At 43.2% G+C, this 26,488-nt stretch overlaps 1 long non-coding RNA gene across 1 annotated transcript in view; it reads right to left on the bottom strand.

Moving 5' to 3' along the window:
* Positions 1-24,849, bottom strand: part of LOC119865236 — a 37,993-nt gene extending 13,144 nt beyond the window's left edge. Inside the window, exon 1 of the long non-coding RNA XR_005376595.1 lies at positions 24,296-24,849. This is a non-coding gene — a long non-coding RNA (uncharacterized LOC119865236). The remainder of the gene's footprint in view (positions 1-24,295) is intronic.
* Between the last annotated feature and the right edge of the window lie 1,639 nt (positions 24,850-26,488).

The following is a 26,488-nucleotide window of genomic DNA, read 5'->3' on the forward strand; positions in this document are numbered from 1 at the left end:
GAAACACTCTCATCATGATACACACAAAGAATCCCATTAAACTACAGCTACACCTCCTGCCCAGGAGCTTCAAGCTCCTTGTGCCAAGAGACCAGCAGATAAGGGAAAAGAGTCACTGTCTTCAAAATGTAATGGATCACAATCATCAGGAGGAACTAGGACTCCTATTACCAATGAAATTGGATAATAAATATATTAGGTACCCAGGTGACGCACTGGGGTATCTCTTCATAGGCCCCTGTCCAATTTTGATGGTAACTGAACAAATGCAGCAGGCATAGCCTGAAAAAAGAATGGGGACTGGGAACTGGGGTCCTTTAGGGAAGATGAATGGATCCACAGGTAAGCTGCGTGGACCAGCAGAGATGTTAGCGAGGATTGAATGAGATCTAAAGTGAGTAGTGTAAGGAGTGGAGTGGTTTGAATCCCTCAAAGCCCTATGACCAGCTATAGTGTGTGATCTGGATTTGGTAGCACTAGCCTGACTTGATAGGCTCCCAAGGAGAGGCCCACCCAGAACTTAGAGGAGTCATTCCCATTGGGGTGATGGAGTGAGGGGAGGAGCACAGATTGGGCAAGCAGGGGTGCACTCAGCGGGGGATGAAGCACGTGCTTCTTATCCCGCTCCCCTGCCCCCCACTCCCCCACCACAGGGCAGGGCACTGGTTTCCCCGGCTGCCAGCAGTATTCCCAGCCAAGCTCCCCTCTGAGAAAGAGTCTTGGCTGAGGCAGTGAGAGAGGAGAACTAGGTCCCTACAAACTGTGGGCCTTTTTCCAGGCTGGGCAGCTTTGGAACGGATTACATAAGGAATTCAAGGATCTTAAAAGTGAGTCTTTTACAGCTTCCCCTTTGCCCCCAAAACACATGTAGAAACTTCGTGTACCTCCCAGCGTGTTTATACCTCAGTGTGAAGACAACCTGTCACCACCAGGTCTCACCTGAGCTATCATAACACGATTCTTCCTGGAGTCCTGGTGGACATGTTCTTCCCTACACCCTCGCCCCCAGTATTATGCTTACTGCAGCCAGAGGGGCATTTTATAAATTGAAGTCATGCCTCTGCTCCACTAATCCTTTCCAGCTGGCTCCCCATTGTTCTTGGGATCAAGAAGCAAATTCTCAGCATCACTTACTGGCCTCACAGGACCCACACCCTCTTGGACTCTGCAATCTCCCCTGCATTCACCATGGAGGAGCCCCCGGGACCTGTGGCTCCCTCCCTAACATCTCACTGCTTTCTTTCTAGAATGTTCTTTCCTCCTTCCCTTTTTATCTGCTGTGTTTTATTCAGATTTTCTGCTAAAATTTTGCTTTCTTGGGAAAATTGTCCAGATGCCAGAGAGGTTAAATGCTCTATAACAAAGGCAACTCTGTGTTCTAACTTATCTGGGCAATCCAGGTTACTGCATCCTCTCATTTACTCATTTAATCTGGTCTCCAACCTATAATCCAATCAATTACATAGTTACTTGTGCTTCATCAAAAGTATTCCAGCTATTGAAAATATGTATTATTTTTATTTTTTTTAAGATTTTATTTATTCATCTGAGGGAGAGCATGAGAGAGTGAGAGAATATGAGCAAGAGGGGGCACAGAGAGAGAGGGAAAAGTAGACTCCCCACTGAGCAGGGAAACCTGCCAACATTTCCATCTGGGGCTTCCAGTCTCCAGAATTCTGGGGGCGAGGATGGAAATTTCTGTTGGTTAAGATGTCCAGCCTGTAATATTTTTTTACAGCAATCCTACCACACTAATGCAGAATACCCACCTTATTTTTTTTAAGATTTTATTTATTTATTTATTTATTTATTTATTTATTTATTTATCTATCAGAAAAAGAGAGAGCACAAGCAGGGGGAGCAGCAAGCAAAGGGAGAGAGAGAGAAGCAGGCACTGCTGAGTAGGGAGCCCAACGTGGGGCTCGATCCCAGGACTCTGGGATCATGACCTGAGCTGACGGCAGATGCTTAACTGACTGAGCCACCCAAGGGCCCCTATTTTATTTTTTAATACCTGTTTCCTTAGAATAGCTATAAGACTATGAAGGCAATAATATGTCTATCATGTCCATGATTGAATTCCCAACATATGGTAGAATCATTGGCACATAGTAGATGCTTAGCAAATATTTCTTTTTTTTTTTTTTTTTTAGCAAATATTTCTTGAATGAATGAGAGTGACTGAGAAAATCATGGCATTGGGACATTATCAAACTGCTTTCCCCAAGAAAGAACCCTGTCGGTTTATACTGCCACCTATTATTTATGACAATATTCCAACAGGCCGAAGAGTGTGGAATGCTAGCCTTTAAAAAAATATCAGTAAGAATATAATGGTTGCAAGTCTTGCTTTAATTTGCATTTCTTTGATAACTAGGAAGATAGACATTTTATCCCCACCATTTATGTTCCATTGTACATTTTCCATTCATTTCCTGGGCTCTTTCATTTATTATAGTCCTTGTAGTGTTATTGTATCTGTGAACAATTTTATTTATTATAGGTATTGATTCTCTCATGTGGTTTATTTGATGCAAATATCTTCTCTACTATTGATTCATATTTCTTTCATTTTGGCTGCTTTTCATATTTTATATGATTTACATTTTTATGGTAAAAACCTGTCAACCACTTCTTTCATAGTTTCCTTTCTTATCTGGCATACTTTTTCCAAAATTGTAATTAGTAAAGTTTTGTTTTGTTTTGTTTTGTTTTCATTTTTTCCTGGTTTTTCATAGTTTCTTGTTTGATTTTTAGCTCTGGGCCAAATTTTCTTTTAACATACATGATATATAGTATGGATTTAAATAATTTTCTCTCTGTAATCATTGCCTACATAACAACTTTAAAAATAGCTGATTACAGATAAACCTTAGTCCAGCACCTTCTAATTCATGACTATTATAGCACACATGAACTACTGAGGTGCTGTTTTTGTGCAAACAATATCAAGAGATCAGCTCCTAGGGAGGAATGTCTGGCAGTCTCAGAAGGTGGGCACATGCTCATCTTATGAATTATGGTGTGTGCATGTACATTTATGGGCCTTAATGGTCCCTTTTCATGTGAGCTGCGTGAAGTCCTCTAAATCAAAGTCTTCCTTAGGATATCAAGAAAATATAGCATGGGACTTATGTGAATGATACATGGAGTTGGACAGCTTTTCCTTGTATACACAATAGTCATCCCACTAAATAGTGCATATGAGGAGTGTGATCCTTGGGAACACGATTTGCCTGTAGTTCTTGGTAGGGAAAGCCTTGATCTGGTGAAGGCGTGGAAGAGGAAATGGTGTACGCCAAAACGAAGGTTTCCTTTCCAATGAGACTTTAGAGGCGAGTCAAAGACCATAGTGGTCTGACATTCTTTTAAGTCAAATCTTTTCATTTGTGATTTTCTTGATATTTGCTGATTGATACCTTCCTGGACTTGCACACACAGCCTTGTGAGGACATGCATGCATTTAGAAGAAGAAGGCTGTGTGTATACCACAGGAGTATACAGGGACTCTGTACTTAGAGTCCCGAGGAATATCAACCCTTCTTCACAGCAGCTAGTCCAACTGAACCAAAATGGTGGCTCAGAGATGTCTACAAAAAACAGATGGAGTGGGGATGGATAAAGCCACACGTAGCTGAGACCACACACACTCTCACTGGGTGTGCAGCAAAATCAGATCTTTGCAGCAAAAGTGCATCCTTTTCAATCCAGTCAAAACATTGCACAAGATTGAGATTTCTGCTACTCACTGATAAACTATATGCTGTCAGGGTATTCATACAGCTAACTCTTGACCATTCATTTCCGAAAGCCTCATAATAAACCTCATTTGCATTTTTTTTTCTCAGAGAACTAAGTAGATTTCAGCCCATTTCTTTCCATTTATTTGAAATAAAGATTAGGACTCTCATTTGTTTTATTGCTTTCATTTTTGAGAGGAAAAAATGAATGCATCCATGCATTTTTTTTCAGCAAAGAATGAAGATAGGAATTCTCCATTAGCCACAATATAGTCATTTATTTCTAACTCTCTTTTTAGTTAATTGGATTAAACTTTGCTTTTATGGATATGATTATTGCTATTTCCTTTTATGATGATTGCCGTGTTGTTTTTCCCCTTCATTTGACCTTGTCTTTTAAATGTGACGATGACTTCATTCAGGTGGTAATCCAAATGCCAAACTTGAACATGAAAATAGAAATCGTAAAAAGACAAAAAAAATTCATCAGTTTTTGTTTGCTTTAAAAAAAAAAAAAAGATTTGAGGAGAATATCTTCAGTAATTAATGCATTGTTAACCTGAAGGTCAGACTCAGGCAATATTGAGTGCTGCTTTTAAAAATATACCCCCCAAGTCTTGCTTGCCCTCTTGTAAAATGCATATCATCCATTCAACAAATCTTTATTGATTATGCCAGTCACCATAATAGGTTTTGGCATTACAGCACTAAACAAAACAGACAGAAATCCCTGACCCTTTGTCTGGGTTTTGGATACTCAGCAGATGGCATCTGCCACATACACCCATTCAGTGTTCTGTTTCCGTAGGCTAGAGTAGTTTGGTACGTTCTTTTCCTTCCTCCCAGCCTTGTTGCGGAGAACTTTAATGGTGCATAAAATTGAAGCAGGGTAAAAAGAGATCTTGAGACCAAGGCTGTTCTCAAAAAATGTTGCAATGTTTAAACTCCAACTAAACTGGTACAACTGGTACCATGGCCGAGGTTCATGGCCATGGTATGGCCCATGGTATCCTCCATATTTCTATGAAAGCAGAAAACATATGTTGTTTTCGGACCTCTAAATCACATTTTGGGCTCAAACACTTTTTTAAATTTTATTTTTATTTTTTTAAGATTTTTATTTATTTATTAATGAGAGACACACAGAGAGAGGCAGAGGGAGAAGTAGGCTCCCAGCAGGGAGCCTGAAAAGGGACTTGATCCCAGGACCCCGGGATCACACCCTGAGCCTAAGGCAGATGCTCAACCACTGAACCACCCAGGTGCCCCATCTTTTTTTTTTTTTTAACTATCTTTGATAATCTGATATCTACAACAAGTAAAATCTTGCCATGTCAGCATTTAAATTTTTTAGAGATTAACCAATTTGTACTCAGAAAAATCAATCAATCAATCAAACAATGAGGCAAGGGCAGTCTCTCAGAGCTCCAGAGAACCAGAGACAAAAGCCTCAGATACTCTGTTCCTGCATAAGTGAAAGACTTTCTCATGGATTTCTGCATGGCACTTCTGCCTCCAGACCTGACGCAGCTAAAGACTATTTCCAAACCCCATTTTTGGTGGAGTAAAAACTAATAGCCAGCTGCTAGTCCTGGTCCTGAAGAGAGAAGCCTTCAGTGTAATGAATGATTGCTGGTGATTGATGAAGTTGGCTGGAGCCAGGAAAGAATAGCCAAAATGCAAGCCCAGATCTGTAGAAACATGAGTGCCTCCATGAGACAGAGCTACCACATGCAGCGCCCATCTAACCAAAAGAGAGCGAGGACTGCGGTTGGCGGGGTCCTCATGCACCCGCCAAGGCTGGGCTGGAATTGGCCCGTTCACTAAATGAGCTTGCAGGATAGGAGCACATTCTGGGGTGTAGAATCACAGGGAGAATGAACAAAACAGTACAAAGGGATGCTGGAGCTTCAGACAGGTTTTCTTAAGCAGTTCTTATCACAGAGGATAGTGTATTTCTGAGGTCAGGGAGGATGAAGGGAAAGCTCTGGGGGAAAGTTCAGGGGGAGATCCAGGACTGTGATCCATAAGCCCTTGGGGCTGCATTATCTCCTCACTGTGCTTGCAACACCCTCTCCCCTGCAGAACCTCTTCTGCCATGGTCGAATGGATTTTTAAAATGTTAAAGTGCATGAAGATATATTTTGGTTATCATAGATTGAGATGTTTACAATAAATATCATTAGACGTGTACTGTGTTACTGCAAAGCAAGAATGGAAATCACTAATGTACCAGTTTAATGCTGCTGTAAATAAATAGAACAATTTGAGCTGAAGGGCTGGCAGTTTCCTACCCATACCTGGCAAACGTTTTAAATAAAATGAAACCCCTTCAGTAATATGTGTTTTCAGCCCAGAAAAGTGCTGTCTTCCTCAAGTGCTTCTCTTTTTGCCAGTTTCCAGAAGCCAAACCAACCTGGAACCAAAGGACTTCTTCATCTTCATAGCTAACAAAACTCTCACACTTGATAAAGGAAGTGAGAGACAGTGGGAGGATTCCCACTTTTGTGGGGTTTGTAGTGGTGCTCCTCACTCCACATGTATTTTCCTACCTAGTAATCTACCATCGGGATCTTCCTATTCCAAGTATTTTCTGCAAAGATGTTGAGGAAGGATGCCCTTTGGGTATTCCCTTGGTCTCACCCTCTGAAGTGTAAGTGCGAAGGCAGCACCTGTTGGTCTGCATCCCTCGGATGCTCTTCACTTCCAGTCCAGTAGCTGGTCCTCTCCCAAAAGCGGATGCAGATGACCAGGTCAACACAATGTTTGGAGACAGAGACATCGGGGCATGGGTGCTGTGTGTTGCAAATTCATCACTCTGGTGACAGAATGACGTTCTACGAAATGCAGGACATACTTGGCTCAAGCAGAAGACAGGAAGTTCAGGCAAAAGGAGTGAGGGAACAGTGTATTTAATGACTAAACCTTTGCTATTTATGTGAACTTTCCATGTCACAACCTCAACCACAAAACTCATAGATACAAGTGAAGAAAAGTATTGAGCTCTTGGCTGCCAGTGTCCTTTCAAGAGGCAGAAAAAAAAAATAAACAAACGAGAAATGTCTGCTATTGAACAAGTAGAGCTGCTCCATGCCCAAATGCAAAGTGAAATGATTTTTAAGGAGTAGGGAAGACTGAGAAGCCCAGTTCAGGGCTGTGTTCACTGGCATCCCATCTTCCTGGTTTTGTATCAGAGGGATCATTATAGCGGGGACCACGGGACTCACCTGGTGCTTCTGATTACACCTGTGCTTGAACATTGGGTGACCGAGTTTACACAACACACACGTGGGCTGTCTCAAAAGCCTGTTTGTTGATCTCTTCATCCACTGACTTAGCAGATGCCTGTTGTGCCAAGTACCGAGGACGCGGAAGGCAGGATGGGTCCTCTGGCTGCAAATGTGCCCGTCAGTGGAGCCCCCACCCCAGGGGACAGCAGTGGATTTCTTCCAGTTTGCCTTCTGTAAACTGGAGAAGCTGTCTCTGTCTGTGGTCTCGGCCCAGAACTGTTTATTACAAGTTTTACCCTTTTATTTGCTCATTTCATGGCCTTCAGCCACAGAATCCCTCAATTTCCTCATCTGTGTAACTTGGAAAAATAGCCCTGAACTCCCAGGGATTAACCAATTAGGGATGTCAGAGGCTCTGGAATTCTCTTTCATGGTTTTTCTGTATTATTTTACTAGGAGTCATGACTGTGCTGCATCTGTTGCAGTTTTGTAAATTATAAGTAATAAGTCATTTTTCCTGTTACGTTCACCACTATTGATCTTATTTCTGATTAAATATGCAGTTAAATGGACCCCTTTACACTTGGGGTTTTCCTTTCTACTCCAAGGAATTCCTCACCACAGGGAGGGCTGTGCCTTCACACGCCTGCTTCCAAAATAGATTGCTTTAGTGTTTTTGAAGTTATCTGAATGTTTTACATCATTTTGCTACAGAGGAGGGCAAATTTGGTTGGGTTGGGGGAGGAAGACTGCCTGAATATATCAAGATAGTTCAATGTATTTCTATATGTTGAAGATAACAGAACAATTGATGGATTAAATATTCTAATAAAATGTATGAAGCCAAAGACGTATCTACTGTATCCAGAAGCATCTAAGTACCATGAAAATACTTCCTATAGTTAAGTAATGAGTTATACGACTGAGTTATGTTTAAAGTAGTACTTTGTTTATCATAATGTCTTTTTATAATCCCTAACTTCTAATTAATGAAAAATAAATCACCCACCTAGCACATTCTGCCATTACCAAATTACCTGCACCTTGTAAGAGAATCATTCCTTATCGTACTTTGAAAATTTCTTTCATTGATGGCATTTTCTTAAGTTTACTAACAATACATGTTTTTCTGTATGTCCTAACAACTAAAATCTATTTTTATACAAAAATTATGGCACCCTGAAAAGGGTATTTTGCCCTTTTTTTTAGACCAACACATGCTCCATTTTTATCCAAGAATTTCATGGCTCTTCCATCTAACTCATAAACACATTCATTCTGTTACATAGTGTGGCCTGGGAATAATTCCAGGAACAACGAGTCCCATCCCTAACTTTTCCTTTCTTTTTAAAGATTTATTTATTTATGATAGAGAGAGAGAGAGGCAGAGACACAGGCAGAGGGAGAAGCAGGCTCCATGCAGGGAGCCCGACGCGGGACTCGATCCCGGGTCTCCAGGATCACGCCCTGGGCCAAAGGCAGGTGCCAAACCGCTGCGCCACCCAGGGATCCCCCCCGACTTTTCATTTTTAAAGCAACTTTCTTTACTTGTAAACCCTCCAAGACACAGTGGGCACCGCAGCTCCCAGGGCAGCCTGGTCCCCCGAGCTGAGAGGCCCTCCGCGGTACCTCCCGAGGGCGACTCAGGGCGCCGAGCGGCTGGTGGTGCCACCGCGACCCGAGCCGTCTCCAGTGTGCTCTGGGGCACGGGGGCGCGAGGACAGCTGTCCGGGCTCACCCCCAGGCTGCAGGCATTGTGCTCACGGGCTGCGGGCAGCCCCAGGACACCAGTCCCCAGCCTCCCCCGCCGAGCACAGGGAAGCCCAGCCCCCCTTCCTCCGAGCAGCCCCGCAGGGGGAGGCGCGCTGTGCAGGGGGCCGCGGTGCTGGACGTGCACAGCCGCGCCGCGGCCGTCGGGGAGGGCGGGTCCACCAGGCCAGGAGCGCGGACGCCCGGGGCCCGGCCCGGCAACGGCCACCGCTTCCAGGGCCGGGAGCAGCAGGTGTCCAGCCTCCGTGTCCGAGGGGGAAAGCAGGTCCCGAAGGGCCCCCCTAGTGAAGGGGGTCGTGAACTCTCCACGTCCATCAGCAGCCGGGAGAAAGGAGGGGTCCCCAGGAGCACCAGGGCAGGGCCGCGCCGAGGGGGACCCTGGAAGGAAGGAAGGAGGAGCCGGGCCTCGGCGGCCGCCAGGGACCCACGCAGACGGCGGATCAGAGGAGGGGAGCCCGGGCAGCGCGGCCGAGGCCCTGGGCAGCCCCAGCACCTCCAACCAGGCGCCCGGAGCCGGGGGAGACCCAGGGCGCGCCCGGGGCACTTTGCGTTCAGCCCCCGAGCGCTGAAGCCGCAGTCGTGGGACCTGCCGCAGGCCCCTCACGGGCACCCCGATATGCGGAGGGAACCAGCTGCCCTCGGGGAGCAAAGTTAAAACATGTATTTGCCATCACGCGCCGCCTTTGAAAGACCGGCCGAGGACGAAAGCTTTGTGTGCAATTTCATTACCATGCGTCTTGATGTCATTTTCTTCCTGCTCTTTCGTGCTAGGGTTGGCCGAGCGGCCCCGAGCAGTGAATTGATCGTTTTCACCAAATTTGGGAAATTTTCACACTTTGTTTTTTCAAAAAGGGTTTCTGTGCCTTTGGATGAGGCGGCTCGAAGTTGCCACACAGATCGGTGGCGCTTCTCTCACCCAGGTCAGCCTTTCCCCCCGCCCCGCCCCGCTGTGTGTCACTGAGATGGTCTCTCTTGCGGTGTCTTCAGGCTCATTCTTCTTTCCCTCTGCGACATCTGCCCTGCTACTGATCCGTCACAGGTTCCTCCTCAGACAAATGTAGCTTCTATCACTAGGAGTGTGGTTTGGCTCATTTCTCCATCTCCCGGGTCTGCCTCTGACGCACTCAGCTTGTCCTGCTGTCTCTTGAATACAGACACAGCGGTCGTAGTGTCCTTAGCTCCTGCTTCTGTAGCCTGTGTCATTTTCAGATCTGTTTTGGGTCTGTGTCTATGTGTCTGCTTCTTTTCATAGTGGTACCCTTTTTAACTGAATGGCAGACATGATGTATTTTCTGTGTGATGGATGTTTTTACATCCCTGTAAATATCCCTGGGCTTTGTTCGAGGAGATGGCTAAGTTACTTGGGGACAGCTTGATCCTGTGAGGTCTTCATTCAGTGGGACCAATGCCTCCTTCGGTGCAGGACTAAGTGTACCTCCCGCTTAGACAGACCCTTCTCATTACCCTGCTGATACCCCATAAATTACAAGTTCTTTCCTCCCTGACTGGTGGGAACACACTCTACTCCTGGCTTTGTGTGAACTTCAGGGACTGTCCCCTTGAGCCTTATAGGGTGTTCTTGCCCCAGCCAGGGGATGTTTCCTAGTGAGCATGCAGTGACCGTCAGCCACAGACATGAGGGGACCCCTCTGCTGATCTTGGGAGCTTTCTCTCTCTCTCTCTCTCTCTCTGCAGTTGCCCTTTCCTTGTTTCCTTATGGGGGGGAACTCTCTCCTTCGGCCTGTATGGGTTCTCAGGGCCGTCTCCCCCACTCAGGGAAAGAGCCAGTCTCCTGGGGAGTCATCTTCCTGCTGCATCCGGGGGCTGTCACCAGGCACGAGTGCTGACAATCATAGGCTTACTTGTTTGCTTCCTGTGAGCCTCGCTGTGCCGTTCTGGCTGATATCCAATGTCAGAAAATCCTTGTTTCATACTTTTCACTCTTTCTCCTGTTGTTGCAGGTAGGAGAGAAATCTCGTCCCTGTAACTTCATCTTGGTTGGAAGAAGAATCAAAATAATCAAGATGTATTTTTCTAAAGTTACAAAAGGTAAATGCATGGAGGAGGTAGAGCAGAGGATCATCCAAGACTGCATCAAATAATGACAAAATTAAACAACCCAGAGAGAATTTCTATGATTGTTTACAATAATCTCTTATTTATCTATTGTTAATCCATTGGTTATTTTATCCAATAAAATAATGTGTTATTAATTCACTAACGGCTTTCAAGGTGCCACGCTACATTCTAAGAACTTAGATGAATAATCTCATTTATCACTCTAAATAATCTTTTGAGATAGGCACTTTCAAAACTCTCATTGTAGGGACGTGAACACTAACATGGAGATATGAAGTAAATCGCCCAAGCAGGTGTAACTGACTAGAGCTGGGACTGAACTGATGTTCTCACTTCAGAGCCTGGACTCTGACCATGCAGAAAAACTTCAAAACTACGCAGAACAGATCCTTGGTGTTCCTTGGCTTGTGGTAGCATACCTTCAATCTCTGCCTCCATCTCCATCCACATGAAGACTTTCTTCCCTGTGTCTCAGGGTCTCTAAATATTTCTCTCATAAGGACTCCAATCATTAGGTTAGGGCTTACCCCAATCTGACCTCATCTTAAATTGATTTTGTTTGCCAAGACCTTATGTCCAAATAAGGTCACATTTACAGATACTGATGTTAGGACTTTAACATATCTTTTCTTGGGACACAGTTCAACTCACAAAAGGAATCAAGAGTGGAAGCAAGGGACACCTGGGGGTGGCTCAGCGGTTGAGCATTTACCTTTGGCTCAGTCCTGGGATCGAATGCTGCATCGGGCTCCCTGCGGGGAGCCTGCTTCTACTTCTACCTGTGTCTCTGCCTCTCTCTCTCTCTGTCTCTCTCTCTGTGTGTCTTTCATGAATGAATAAATAAAATCTTAAAAAAAAAAAAAAAAAAACGAGTGGAAGCAAGAAACTCAACTAAGAAGCAGTGATAACAACCCAGGTAAGAGAGATGTTATTATTATTAGCTTGGATCTAAGTTGTGGTAGAAGAGTAGTGAGAAGTGGTCTCACTCTGGATATATTCCCTATCTTTTCAGCTTCTTTTTTTAAAAAGATTTATTTATTTTACAGAGAGAAAGAAAGAATGGTGGGTGAGGGGCCTAGGGAAAGAGAGAGAATCTGAAGCAGACTCTGTGCTGAGCATTGAGCCCGACGCAGGGCTCAAGCTCACGGCCCCAAGATCACCACCTGAGCCAAAACTTAAGAGTCAGAGGCTTAACCAGCTGAGCCACACAGGTGCCCCTCTGTCTTTCCAGCTTTGATGTGAATTCATACAGGCCACAATGGTGGATGGAACATAAACCTGGGTGGATTACAGAGTGGCAAACTATTTGTGGCTTTTGTGTTTGAGAGGCCCACACACCTACAGTAGAGCTCAGGTCCCCTGGCACTGAGCTGCAGCTGCTCAGCCCCAGGAGGGGCCCCTTCTTGGCCATGCGCCTCTGCACTGGGTGCACACCCCCTTCCCCTGACCATCTCAGCCACTCTCCTCAGACATGTGTCTTCCACCAGCAGGCTTACCGCTCTACTGGAGACCTTTCTTTAAAAGTCATTGAACAACTTTGTAACACAAACGTATGTATCACAATACTTATCCAGGACAGATGGTTTGTAGCAGCTCCAGGTTCAGTGGTGGGCTGAACACTGTAAAGCACTCGCACAGACTAGGAAGTGTATCAGTCAGGAGAGCCTAGGCGCACTGCTGGCTAAAAAGCAGCCCTGGGCTCTCAGGGGCTGGGCAGCACAGGCTGATTTCCTGCTCCTGTTCTGTGTCCATCTGGGGTCTGCTTTGGCTCTGTTCAGTGTTATCTTCAGTTTGGGACCTAGTCTGATGGAGTTGCTCTCTGGGTCACTGTCAATCTTGACGTGGAAGGGGAAGGGAGATAAGAGGGACCAAGAGGAAGCTTCTAAAGCTTCTGCTCAAGGACAGTGCATGTCTCTTCCTCTTACTTTCTATCATCTGCACGAGTGACATGCACTTAGCAAGGTGGGAGCTGGGCTTACACACCCCTCCCAAATCTTCTATCTGAAAGAACACTTACAGTTCCATGGCCAAGCCTGATATCTATGGGCAGAGAAATATCATGTCTCTAGGGAAGGAAAATGAATATCCTGAATAATAAAATCTACCCCAAAGAGGACAGGCTTTCCCTGTTGACCTCACTGACTTGACTCAGCCTTACCTTTTCCCAGTGATAGCAGAGCTACCAATTGCAAGGTCCTGAACAGAGCAGCAGAACACTCTGGTACATATGGAAATGCAAGAACTGGCACTGAGAAACAAAGTCGTTGCTCCCAACTGGGTGCAGGCTAGTGAGAAACACTACTAACTCAAAGAATGTGGGAACCTCCACTTCTGCACTGGCAATTATCACGTGGGTCTCAACTATTCAGACAGGCACCTGTAGGGCAGGGTTCAACTCCTACCCTGTCTGGTCCATGTAACACAGGCATGAAAAATTCAGAACATAGATGTCAGTCAATAAAGAGAATAAAAGTCTATCAGGGAGTTGAACAAAGATATTCTCTTAGAGTAAGGACTTCACAGCCCTGGGGAAACAAGGTAAAATGGAGTTTAATTGTCTCATTTAAGAAACTGAGATTATTTTATTCACATAAAAATGCCTTAGATAAGAAATATAATTGCTGAGACCATAGACAACACCCAGGAGAGGAGCTCTCTGAATCCATAGCAAGCTCTAAAAGCTTCATTTCCCTCTTCTGAATGTGGTGCAGAAGATCAATTTAGCTATAGAATTAGGAGCAACAAGCAGCATAGAGAAACACACAGTGAAGCCTTCAGGAAAAGGCTGACTTGGAGCTTTCTGGATGGTGTGCGTGATTTCAAAACCAGGACACACTGCATGGAAATACGTTTTAATTGTCATTGCAGACAACCATGCTGGTGCACGAGAAACCTTCCAGCAAAGAGGGTCTGGTTGTCAGGCAGAGCCTCAGGCTGGCTGACCATCAGCTTCAGAAACTGTCATTTTCTGCAAAGTCTTCCCTGACTGGAAATGGGGCTCTATGAAGAAGGGTTCTATATTGTCCTCATACCTGCGTTCTTGTGCATCATCACAAATAGTGCACAGGCACAAAACATATGCTGCGCAAAGTGTTTTTACCATACTTTTGTGTGTTGTATCAACAAGCAAGTATCATCCATTCTCTCTCCTTCTAAGTTTATATGTAAATATGTGTACATACTGTATATGGAACTTATGAAGTCCATAACTATGAAAACTCATAGCCACATGCATGCACTGTGTCCGCCCATGGTATGATGTTCATGAGCAGAAAACCATGCCAAGTAAGAGAAGACTAACAACATAACCAAAATGGAAGCATTTTCAACACCCAAGTCCAAGGATGCTCATTTGACCCTATCGATCACATACGTGGCTGTCGTGATACGAGGAAGGCACCAAGGGCTTTGCCCTAATATCATGGGATGGACGGAGGAAAAGAGCCAAGGAAATGAGAAGACAAACAGTAGAGAAACTAGAGTCCAGGAGGGCAGGAGGAGTTCATCAAGCACCAAATGAAAGAATGAGGATTGAAAACATGCCTGAAGCTCCCAGTGAGTGCTCCAGAAGAGATCTGAGGGCTGTAACCCAAGTTCATTTGCAGCACCTGGATGGGCCAGCCCCCGTGTGTCCACACCAGTGTGCACAGGTGCCAGGCTGGACGTGACCTTTCATCACTGCACCTTGATTCCTGCACCGTGGGAATGCGTCTCCTACTGCAGAACCACGTGCATGTGTACATCCCCCCACCCCAGCACACACACCCCTGGGAGGGAAGTGAAGCCCATCTTCACTAGAGGTGATGGACGCTGGCTCTTTCTCCATTTTATTCAGTTGGAACCATAAAGATCATGACCAACTAAAATGACTCCACAGCCTGGCAGACTTGTGTTTGAGCAGCAGCAGACACGGGTGCCCACGTGAGGGAGGCCAGCAGCCTATGGACACCGCCCTCGGGTGGCTTTTACCCAGAGCTGGGCGAGGGGGCTCGTCCTGGAGGAGCAGGAGGCTTGGCGGCACCGAGGGCCCCAGCAGTGGGCTCTCTGTTCCAGGAACTGTAGGTCTTAGATGGGGGCGAGGAGGGGAGGTCAGGCGATGAGTTGTTCTAGGTCAGGGAAGGAGCCGGCTCCCCGTGGACCCAGCCCCAGCGCTTCAGCTGAGGAAAGGGAGATCCAGGGACCTCCACCTCAAGATTCTCTCCCATACGGGGCCTCCATTTTATTCCCTAGGCATTAACTGGAGCTGTGGAATTGGGCCTTCTCTCCGGGCATCATTGATTACCCCAGGATGGAGTGATTGTAACCGAGGGGACAGCTGAGGAAGGCAGGGCCCAGGGTACCTGGGAGGTTGTGGAAACAGAGGAACAGTCAGAACATGCTTCCTGCCCCTTCCCTACCCCCTCCCAATTCCACTCTGCCTTAAGAGCACACCACTGATTTGTGACTGTGTACCTCTCCCCATGCCACAGGCAAAAGTCGGAAAAGCCCATAGTCCTCCCCGGACCTGACCCAGAGACAGAGGAAACGTGTGTGGTGTTGACCATGAGGAGCTTCTCTGTTTGCTCTTCTGGGTCTGGAGGGTGTCTGCTTCCTGCTCACTCCCGCCCTCTTGCCCATGCCCTGCTGTTCCCTAGAAGGCAGGCCATGTCCACACTGCACTTAGAGGTACAGGCTAGGAACTCAAGGAGGGGGGGCATTTCCTACCTTACTGAGGGTCCACCCAAGTTAAAGAAATGAATGTACTCAGAGGTAAACAAAGCATCCTGGGAAATCCGTTGCAGCCCAAGTGCTCTGCAGGGGACACTGCATGGTGAGATTTCTTTCCTCCTCCTCCTTAGGGGCACATGCATGCACAGTGCACACTCAGACACTCCCTGGCACGCATCCACTCAAGGCTGCGCATGTTCCAAGTTCCACACTTTCCAGCTTCGTTATTCTCTTGGCTTCTTTTTTCCCTCCCCTGCTTCCAGCTGACCTGGCAGTGAACCCAGGTTGGACACTCTGGCCATTCTCTAGTTAGTATTCCATCCTGCTTCTCTCCCTGGCTATTCTGCTCTTGGTGGGGAAGGTCCCAGTGAAAGAGAAGCTGGGAGAGACAGGGACACCGTGGAAAGGATGCTGACAAGCAGAGATACTTCCCTGTATGATCTTGCCAGAACCAAACCGCTCTCCCTCAAAATGTGCAAATGCAAGTAGAGATTTTTTTTTTTTTTTGTTCACACCAAATACAAAAATCGTATTAAGCCAGCCACACCCTCTCTAAGCCAGAAATAGGGTCCAGGATTTTTCACTTCCCAAATTTTTCTCAAAGTAGGTGGTTCAAAGAACATGTTAATAAGATCAAAGACTGATTCTCAAGTAGAAGTTAGACAGACTCGGGATCCCTGGGTGGCGCAGCGGTTTGGCGCCTGCCTTTGGCCCAGGGCGCGATCCTGGAGACCCGGGATCGAATCCCACATCAGGCTCCCGGTGCATGGAGCCTGCTTCTCCCTCTGCCTGTGTCTCTGCCTCCCTTTCTCTCTGTGTGTGACTATCATAAATAAATAAAAATTTAAAAAAAAAAAAAAGAAGTTAGACAGACTCAAATGGGCCATCCCTTCCATAAATATAAGTACATTCTAGAAAACAAAACCCTCAACACACTTGATTCTACGTAAGTATCCATTTTGTGGAGAAATTGTGATGCTGAACATAGAATGTCTCATAACAGGTAAACTTAACTGAGCATTTATGTCCCAACCTGAGAGAGATGCAATTAGCTCTGTTGTGTAAAGAAGAAATGAGAGGCCAACTAACCTTCCTGGAAGCACACATAGTGAGCGGAAGATCTAAGATACAAACCCAGTTCATCCTGCCAGTCTGCATGCTTACCGACAAAAATATAGCCTCTCAGCATTTAACACTCCACTCTAGGGAGCTAAGAAAAGAGCCCCTGTTTATTATTGGTCCATAATTATTGTCCTATAATGGTGCTTTATAAGCATGATATAATGAGCTGAACGTTATTATGTCAGAAATAACCAGATACTATCTATCAGGAAGAAAGTGTATGAAAAGGCAAAGACAATCATCTAAATAAACTCCCCCAGCTAAGGGATAAACCCAGCTTCACTGGAAGGCTTAGGTTAAAAAAATGCTTTGTTCATTAACAAATGTAGACAGAAATTGGCCATATTTCTTTGCTTTGAGTAAACCTCTCTCCTGGCAGAACGCAGGTTGCAAAGTTCAAAACCATTATTCCCTCTGGATGGCATGCACGCCATCAGTTTACCACCAGTGGGTTTGCTGGGTAGAAAAGAAAACTCATTTGATTTTTCTATTTATTGGCAAAGATAAGGGATTAAATGGAAATAAGCTGTAGGTATCTTATTTGTGGGCAGAGGAAAACAATCTAGGCTCTGTCTGTTATCCCTTTGGCTTTATCTTTATCTTTTCTCTCACCTGGAAACTTTGATGTCAAAAATATTATCAATTTCCAAACAGTTCTGATAACCAAGCAGCATAGACTTGAAGGATTCAGTTTATATGAAATAGATACATAGCCTTTCTCTAGAAAAAAAAAACTCGTTTTTTACTGGGATTAGACAGTCAGCATACAATACGGTTGCTTAGAAACTTTCCTTTTTCGCACACAAATGCAACAGGAAATAGCTTCCAACAAAGAAATCAAGTGTTGCTAAATAAAGATATCTTCCCAATGACCAAATCCTTTGCCAAAGGTGACATATCCTTTAATATCTGTTTGCAAAGACAGTCTTTTGTCTTATGTCATGGATACAAGCTGAAATGGGGCAGATTTTACTTTTGTGATTTGTCTCCAAAGCATTCTACTTTCTAATTCATAATAGAAGTTTAAGGAATCTAGATTTGATTCGAGGCTCTCCTATAAAGTTTTCTTTTTGCCAATGCTCTTAGGAAACGTTCTGGCTGGACTTGTGACCATTTTACATCTTCTGCTACTTTTTAATTTGAGATTTGACCAGTTAGAGACCAGTGGGAGATGGAATTGGAACGGCACCCCCTTCATGTGCCAGGCCTCCGCAGAGGATGGGTTTGGAGTTAGTTTCATTAGCCTGCTAATGACGATCCTTTCTTTCAGGTCTTCACTTCAGAGATACACATCTTCAAGGGTTTTACCTCTTACTTTCACATGGGTTGGAATTCTGAGCAAGATTCAGAAAACCATGTCACTGGATGTGATCGTGGATTTCTGAAACTTCCCAGGCTTGCACATTTCCATCCCCCTCTGACTTCCTTTGGACAAAATTCAGAGTAGAGCCAGTGGCCAGCACATTCGAAGTGTTCTTCATGTGTTCACCGAATAAACACAGGGATGAATGTAGTTTATGATTCCTAGTAAATTTCCCTTTAGTTTTGCAGTGTAGATTTAAAAAAAAAAATTACTGTAAATTAAAGCCTATATACAGAAGAACACCCAGAACAAAGATACAATTTAGTGAACTATTTATAAGGCACATACTACCATTCATGAACAGAACAGACCTTTGTCAGACCCTGCAGAAGCCCTTCCATGGGCCTGTCCCCCCTGAAAGACTCGCTCTTCCTCAACTTTTGTCATAACTACTTCCTTGCATTTCCTTACGGTTTGCTCATCCAACTGGCATCCCCACATGCTGTTATTGAGGTTTACCCACCAAAAAAACAAACTTCTCTTTTTTCACAAGTCTCTTTCTAGTCACATTACCTTGCCCATCCTTCAGTTCCCTTAAATTAAACTGTTCCAAAGATCTGGGATACATTATTCAGCCCCAAGAGAGCCCCACCGTCTGGATTCGGACAATTGCATTCTCTTTGTGCAGCTCAACAGGCTCCTCTGTCCTTTGTTTTTCCAGATTGACGGTGGAATCTCATTTGATGCCTTTGGCAGGAACATGGGTGATGTCAAACTGTTTCATCAGAAGGCACAGAATATTTGAAATGTCTTTCATTTCTGCTGGTAGCTATCATTTTTTTTTGTATATTTTTTTATTGGAGTTCAATTTGCCAACATATAGTATAACACCCAGCGCTCATCCCGTCAGGTACCCCCCTCAGTGCCTGTCACCCAGTCACCCCATCCCCCCATCCACCTTACCTTCCACTACCCTTTGTTCATTTCCCAGAGTTAAGAGTCTCTCATGTTCTGTCACCTGTCTCTGGAAAAATCAGAGAGGGTAGCTTTCATTTATACTCAGAGCCCAAGTCCATTCCTTCAATGGAGTAGCAAAATGTTGATATTTCACTTCTATCATTTAAAAAATATTTTGGGGCAGTCCCGGTGGCTCAGTGGTTTAGCACCACCTTCAGTCCAGAGCGTTATCCTGGAGTCCCGGGATCGAGTCCCACATTGGGCTCCCTGCACGGAACCTGCTTCTCCCTCTGCCTGTGTCTCTGCCTCTCTCTCTCTCTGTCTCTCATAAATAAATAAAATCTTAAAAAAAATTTTTTTGGAATAATTTTAAAGCAAGAAATATTCTTTCCTCTCTGGTTCTCCTCTTACACTCCTCCAGTTTCAAAGACATCTCCAAAATTCAATTGATTATTATTTTTTAACATCATTACAAACTTAAGAATTTATATCCTATTTGATGGTTTCAAATCATTGAAATTGAATTTTGATCCTTTTTGAAACTCAGATTTTTCTCTTTCACTCAGCAGAAGCCTTTTGAAATTGGCTCTTGAGTCTTTTGACCTGATCCTACTGATGTTCATAGCTTCCTTGCTGTCTGGTACTGCAAGGTGCTCCAAGCCGACGCTGAAGTCTCCTACTGCAGATCTGGGATCAGCCACTTCTCCAGGAAGCTTGTTTTGTTTTGTTTTGTTTTGTTTTGTTTTTGTTGTTGTTGTTGTTGTTGTTTTTTAGCTTGGTTTTCTTTGGTGAGAAATGGCAACACAAGACCACAGTCTTGGCATTAGGAGTGTTCATTGCTACCTGACAAGTCATTGTTTTTAGGCCTTTTCAGCAGAAGGAGTTTAAAGCTAAACACTTGATAGATGATTTAATGATCTACTTAATCATAAAATATTTCTTGAGTATGTTATCAATGTTTACAATTTAAATTCAGGCTAAAAGAGCTTATATTTTACCTATTCTATGTTAAATATCTGTTTACCTCTTTCAGGCCAAGGATCCTGGCTCTAAAAGATGCAGATGATGAAAAACTTATATCGTCCTATAACTATTCATGGCTTTCCCATGTCACAGAAATAAGAGTCTCAGAATAGCAATAAGATCAGTCCCAATTTTTTAAAGGACTTTTTAAAAAGACTTATTTATTCATTTAAGGGAGAGAGAGAGAAAGAGAGAGCATGAGCAAGAGCATGAGCAGTGAAGGGAGGGGCAGAGAAAAAGGGAGAAGCAGGCTCCCCATCGAGTAGGGACCCCAACATGGGACTCGATCCCAGGACCCTGAGATCATGACCTGAGCTGAAGGCAGATGTTTCACTAACTGAGCCACCCAGGTGCCCCTACCAGTCCCAATTTTGATGATTAAACATAATTAAAATTTATATATATATCCAGATTCTCCCTCCAATTTTTGCCCTGTCCTTTCTCGTCCTTTGCTCTGTCTTATCATGACCTTAAGCATTCCAAGCCAGGCTCTCTGAATGCTCACTTAGTCTGATACCCCTCAGTGATTTCATACTCAATTGTCTCTACTGGGTCTTACATCAATTTTTCTGGAGTCACTTTGGTTGCCTGAAGCTTGTTCTTTAGTAGATTCTGTAGGATCAGGGAAGGAAATTCTCTAGATTTATCAATATTCTATTCATAACACTTATATATTGATAAGTCTGTCAACTTATAAAGAGCCCCTTCTTGTGCTAATCTATATAGTTTTATAGAATATGGCAGCTTGCATTCTGGCCTCCCATGTCCTCTGTCCTCTCCCCCACCTCCGTTTGGACCTCCTCCTTCTTTCTTCTCTATTGTTATTATGGCCCTCAATTCTGTTTTTTTCTCTAGTTGCTCCTCAATATGGAGCTTGCCCTGAAAGTCAGTCCAAAAATTCATTTCCAAGGCTTCTTAGAATCTAGATCTTGTCTCTAGGTCTGACCACAGATGCTTCATACTAAGGACAAACAGCCCTTACTTCCTCTATTGGCAGGTTGGGTACTTCTTCTGGCCACAGTCCTTATTGCTGCTGACACCACTTCCCACATGGATGTAGAGAGCATCGGGCCTTGATGGTGTTGACTGCTTGTTTCAGCAACTTGTGTTCAGGTTGGTGGTCACACCTTGTTATTTCATTTTATTATAAAAATTGTCAATGGATGCTTTTTCTTTGATCACTTAATGGCTATTTGTAGCCTAGGCACTTGGGGAAATTCAAAGCTATGTTGGCACCATCAACACCATGGCTGTTAGTCATTCTTTCAAAGTCTTTTAATTATATTGTGTACTTATCTTGCTACTTCGATGGCATTCTTGATATTTTTAGGGGTAAGGACCTCAACACAAGTCTTTGGTTTTATGTGCTGGGATAAGCCCATAATACCTGTGAATTATATTAAATGCAATAAGTTTAGTAGAAATTGAAAGCTGGACAGAATTGAGAGGTCAGCTAGATGTTTTCAATTTATAGCCCTGGAATTTGTGTTATTTTTTTCTAAAGGTGTCATTACTCTATTTTTAAATTTTTTTTAAATTAATGAAGGGTTCAAAAAGTATAATGTAATAAGTATATCAGCCCATTCTTCGAGTTTTCTGAGTTTTTATTCTTTTTTTTTTTAAGATTTTATTTATTTATTTATTCATGAGAGACACACAGAGAGAGAGAGAGGCAGAGACACAGGCAGAGGGAGAAGCAGGCTCCATGCAGGGAGCCCGATGTGGGATTCGATCCCGGGTCTCCAGGATCACGCCCTGGACTGAAGGCAGCGCTAAACCACTGAGCCACCCGCGTTGCCCTAAGTTTTTATTCTTCAAAAAGCTTTCTCCTTCCCAAATAATTGTGACAGAAGTCTTCATGGGAACCTGTTTTATTTGTATGTTTATATGGGTTACTTTTGTTATTGATTTTAGCAAACGTTGAATGGAACTGAAAGTTATATTGGTGTTGCCAATGAGGAAGGGAATCTCACTTCATTATCTTTTCCTGCAGATGGAGATCCGATTGTTCCAACACCATTTGTTAAATAATCAAATCGGTTTTTTTCCCCAAAGGAGTATAAATACCATCTTTATTATTTATTAAATTCATGTATATATTGAATCTGTTTATGAATTTATTTTCTTTCATCTATTCTTTCCTAAATTTGCACTTCTCATTTCTTCCTCTTATCTAATGACACAACAAGTTTTTCCAAACCAGGGCTACACAGGTTGGTGACAGTGAACATCAGGCTGGTGTTAATGGGAGTGCTTCTAGGTTTTCCTTTTAAGCATGATACTGTGCTGCCTTTTGGATTGATATACAGAAATATTCATACCTAGTTATTACCTGTTTATTACTATTTTGATAAGATATTCTGTTCAATTAAGAATAGATGCTAAATTTTAATAAACACTTTTTCATCTTCAGTGGAGATGTTTGTGGTTGTTTTCTTTCACTACTTTCATATAAAACTTGCATTGATAGGTTTTCTAATATTGAATCATATCTCTTAAAATAGACACCCTTACTTCTTCATGGGGTGTTTTTTAATATAAATTTGTATTTTGTAAGCTAATATTTGGTTTAGTATTTCCACTTCATTATTCCTCAGTGAGACTGATCTGTGGCTTCTCTTTCTTTTTCTTTTTGCTCTCCATGCTCATCTTAAAAGAAGAATGCAAAGCTATTGTCTATGCTCTGAAGCAGTTCAAAGGGTATGGAGGTCATCGGAGTATTGAAAGATTGCCAGAAATCCCCAATGAATCTCTCTGCTACATCTTAAGAGATATGATTTGTCAACTGTGGTTATTTCTTTTTTGATAGTCTGTTCTGTTTATTCTCATCATCTGGGATCAGTTCTGCTAGTGTTTCCAAATCATCAATTTATCCTGATTCTCAAGGTTGTGTGCATAGATTGGATCAAAGTAGTCTCTTATAATTGACATGACCCTTGAAAAATGTGTGTCTTTGTGTTTTAGCCCTTTTTTCCTCATGTATAAATTAGTTATGGGTGAATCCAGTATTAAATCTTTTTGAAATTCTTGTTTTTGAACAATTGCTTCAACTAGTTTTTTTTTTCTGACTCATGCATTTCTATTTGTATATTTATTCTTGTTTTCCGTATGCTGCATTAGGTGAGCTGTAGTGTTCTAATTTGTTGAATTTTGTGTTTATCTATGTGATTTGCACACCTTGTTTATCAATACAAATAAATAGTGAGGCCTATCAATTATCCTTTGAGTATTATTTCAGATGTGTGGCACAGACTTTCATAGATTGCATTTTATTATCATTATTTCCTATGGATTATGCAGTTTGAGTTTTGATTTTTATCCTAGAGTTTAAATTGTTTTTTTGAGGGGGCATAAATATTGGTAATTATAGACAGCAGTGTTTTATTGTTTCCTACCTCTAAAAGTAATTTGTGATTTCATTCTTTGAGGCTAGGACAGTAATACAAACCTGCCCCCGCCAGCTCTGGAAACAGTTCATGACAAACAGGAGTCCCTGTCCTAAGCCCGCATGCCCCTTTTTCTGACTTATCTCTTCACCTCTCCTAAGTAAACATGTAAATAATTCTTCATTCCAGCCTTTGGTACTTTAAAACAGAGTAACCTCTAGTTTGAAATGTCTGTACAAAATGCAAAAAAATGATAATTTTACTAGATTTCAAATCTGATGGATTTACTGATTTTGGTTGTGAAATTTTAAATAAGCAGCAATAACGAGCCCTAACCTCACAGTTGTTTCCCTGTGTATAAGGGCACCAAACAAATGATCTCTGTGAAGACAGAATCTTTTTCTCATTTGATGACTGTGAATCCAGCTAAATCATCTTTCTACTTTTTGATAATGCATAGCACGTGTGAATTGAAAGCAGTGGCGAACGAATTAATTCCAATGACAGTTTTTTTTTTTTTTTTTTTTGTGAAGGTCAACTATTTGACATGGAAACGATATCACAGTATAATTTCTTTTGACCTGCCCACAGGAGACCCAACATGCTCTTAAGATACGACACACTTTTTGTTGATACGAAATGGATACTTATGCAACCCGGCCACCTAGATTTGGTCAGGTGGCAGTATAGGGGGAACAGATCTCGGGGCCTTAGGAAGGCTCAGGAGCCCCACAAGGTAGACTCTGCTGAATATTTATTTTCGAGCTAGATATATCTCTCTTCTAGAAATCTATTAGTTAAGGCTTCTTACAAAAGCCATGATCTGGATCAACAGAAGCCTAGGTAGGGAGGATGAGGATGATAGGTGCACGTCTATGATATTGGTGTGGACTCCATCATCTTTTCAAATCACTAAAATGGAGGCCCATTAACATCACTATTTTAGCTAATGGTTATTGAGCCTATTCCAGCACTTACCTTAAACACTTCCTGTAGTTCTCACAGCGTCCCCTCCGAGGTGGGCATTTTTGTTGTCCTCATTCTACAGATGCGGAAATGAAGCAAGTATTTTTTGAGTGAAGCACTTTATATGCACTAACTCCTTTAATTCTTATAACAACCCTGAGAGGCAGGTCATTCTATCTTCCACATTTTACTGATGAGGTTGAAACGTGGAGACTGTCACTAGCCCAACAGACTTGTAACAGCCAGGCTTCCAACTCAGATCTCAGGCTCCCAGAGAACAGACTTGCAAGCTTCAAGCTCCTGAATTCAACTCTGATGCAGCCTTTGAAAATCCTTGCACCGGGGATCTCCCTTGTTGTTAACAATACAATTCAACAAGTGGTGCTCCTGAAGGATTAAGAAACACAGGAAGTTTTAGTTATGCTATTCGTTTACTTCTGGTCAAACAGCCCCGACTGAAATGAAGTGGAGTATGAACGTACATTTCATCAAGCCATTTTTAACCATCAGGCCCATGTTGTTCTAGAGAATGTCTCAACTTCAGAATAACATACTGTTCTCAAATGTTTTCTCCCATCAGGGTTGCAAATTTCTGATGACTTATCACGTTTCCTGATTCCTGATCATCCTAGTGAACATCACACAACCTGAGTGTGCTAACACTTTAAGGGAAGATGTAACTCAGAATGTAATGTTAATACCAAAGGTTCAGCAAGAGCCATATTGTTATTATGGGCTTATCTGTCAGGTTGAAGCATCGGGAATATCTGGATGAAGATGTCAGTTCTCACTGAGAACAACAGGCCCAGAAAATGTGACTTATTTACTTAAAAGCAGGAGAAAATATCACAGCCAAGCCAACTGAGAGAACAGAACACTTGTGGAAACCCTAGTAAGCAAACTGGCAGTACTCTCATCAGATCTCTCCTTTGTGCTTCTCGAAATGTGGAACGTGTGTTTGCTGGATCTTCAAGGGTAACTTTCATTAGAATTAAAGAGATAATAAAGTAAAGTCCTATGATTCTCAAAGATCAGCATCTGTATTTTATCCTGCAGTTCCATGTATTGAGGGATGCCCCGCCAAGGTTTTATTTGCAGAGAGCTCTCCATTTACCATCTCCACACCTTGGTCTCTGGATGTAGAATAGGGGCTTGAATCAGCTGATCTCTGATCCTTTTCCAGTCCAACTGGATAGAACTTGTATTTAAAATCACCAGGCCCCTGGGATTTTACCCGATGTCTTCACATAGTACATGTAGTAGTATTAAATTTCTTCCCTTCTCTTTTGCACTCAAGAAGCCCTATAAATCAGTGCTCACCTGGGCATATGGCTATGACTAACACCCCTTCTGACACAGTGATAAATGGAAACACAACAGAATCATCACTCCCTCCCTTTCAAAGGTGAAGCAAGGGTAGATACAGGCAGAAAATACTTAGACTCTAAATATTCAATAGAACTTAATTTTATTTCCCAATCGAGATGGCTTGGGGTCCTGGGCAGCAGGACAGACCCCCACCCTTGGCTCCTGTGGCGTTTGCCCATCTCCAGGAAATGATGCGTTCCCATCAGGTTGGACTCTCTCCTCTCCTGAAGATGTCATCAAATGCCATAATGTACACGTATCACATTTGCCAGGGATCGCTTAGCAACAGAACTCTGTGTTCTGCCAACTTTCTCTTCATGCTGACAACCTAGATTTCACAGAAATTGTGTTTTCTAGAAGGTTTTAGGGATCAGGAAGGTGACGAAGGGATGCCTCATCGCAAACACAGACAGATACTGGCACCAGCTGACCCTGTTTATGATTTCTGGAGATATTTTAGATGTTATTTTAATGGCATGCCATTTGACAACAATTTATTTTTAATCACTGGCTATTAATCAGCTACAGATTGACGTCAGTTACCGTATAAAGCTGATGACATAAAGTGCTGTATTTGTGCAGAAATATAAACTTGATTTTAGCCACAAACATTAAAAGCCAGCATAAAGCTAACGTGCTGCCAAGAGGATGTTAGTGCATTAGTGATGTTTACCTATCTTGTGAAAAACAAGGCCACATTATCTTACACTTTTTCATTGTAGGATCTGGGACTTGTCCTATGGGGTGAAGGATAAAGTACAGGATCTGATATGTTATTTTATTTTAGCTCTTCCATTTCTCTGGACTCATGCTGTATAGAGAAAGGAGGCAATGTCC

The sequence above is a fragment of the Canis lupus genome, chromosome 22, assembly GCF_011100685.1.
Source record: "Canis lupus familiaris isolate Mischka breed German Shepherd chromosome 22, alternate assembly UU_Cfam_GSD_1.0, whole genome shotgun sequence".
NCBI classification, from domain to species: domain Eukaryota; kingdom Metazoa; phylum Chordata; class Mammalia; order Carnivora; family Canidae; genus Canis; species Canis lupus.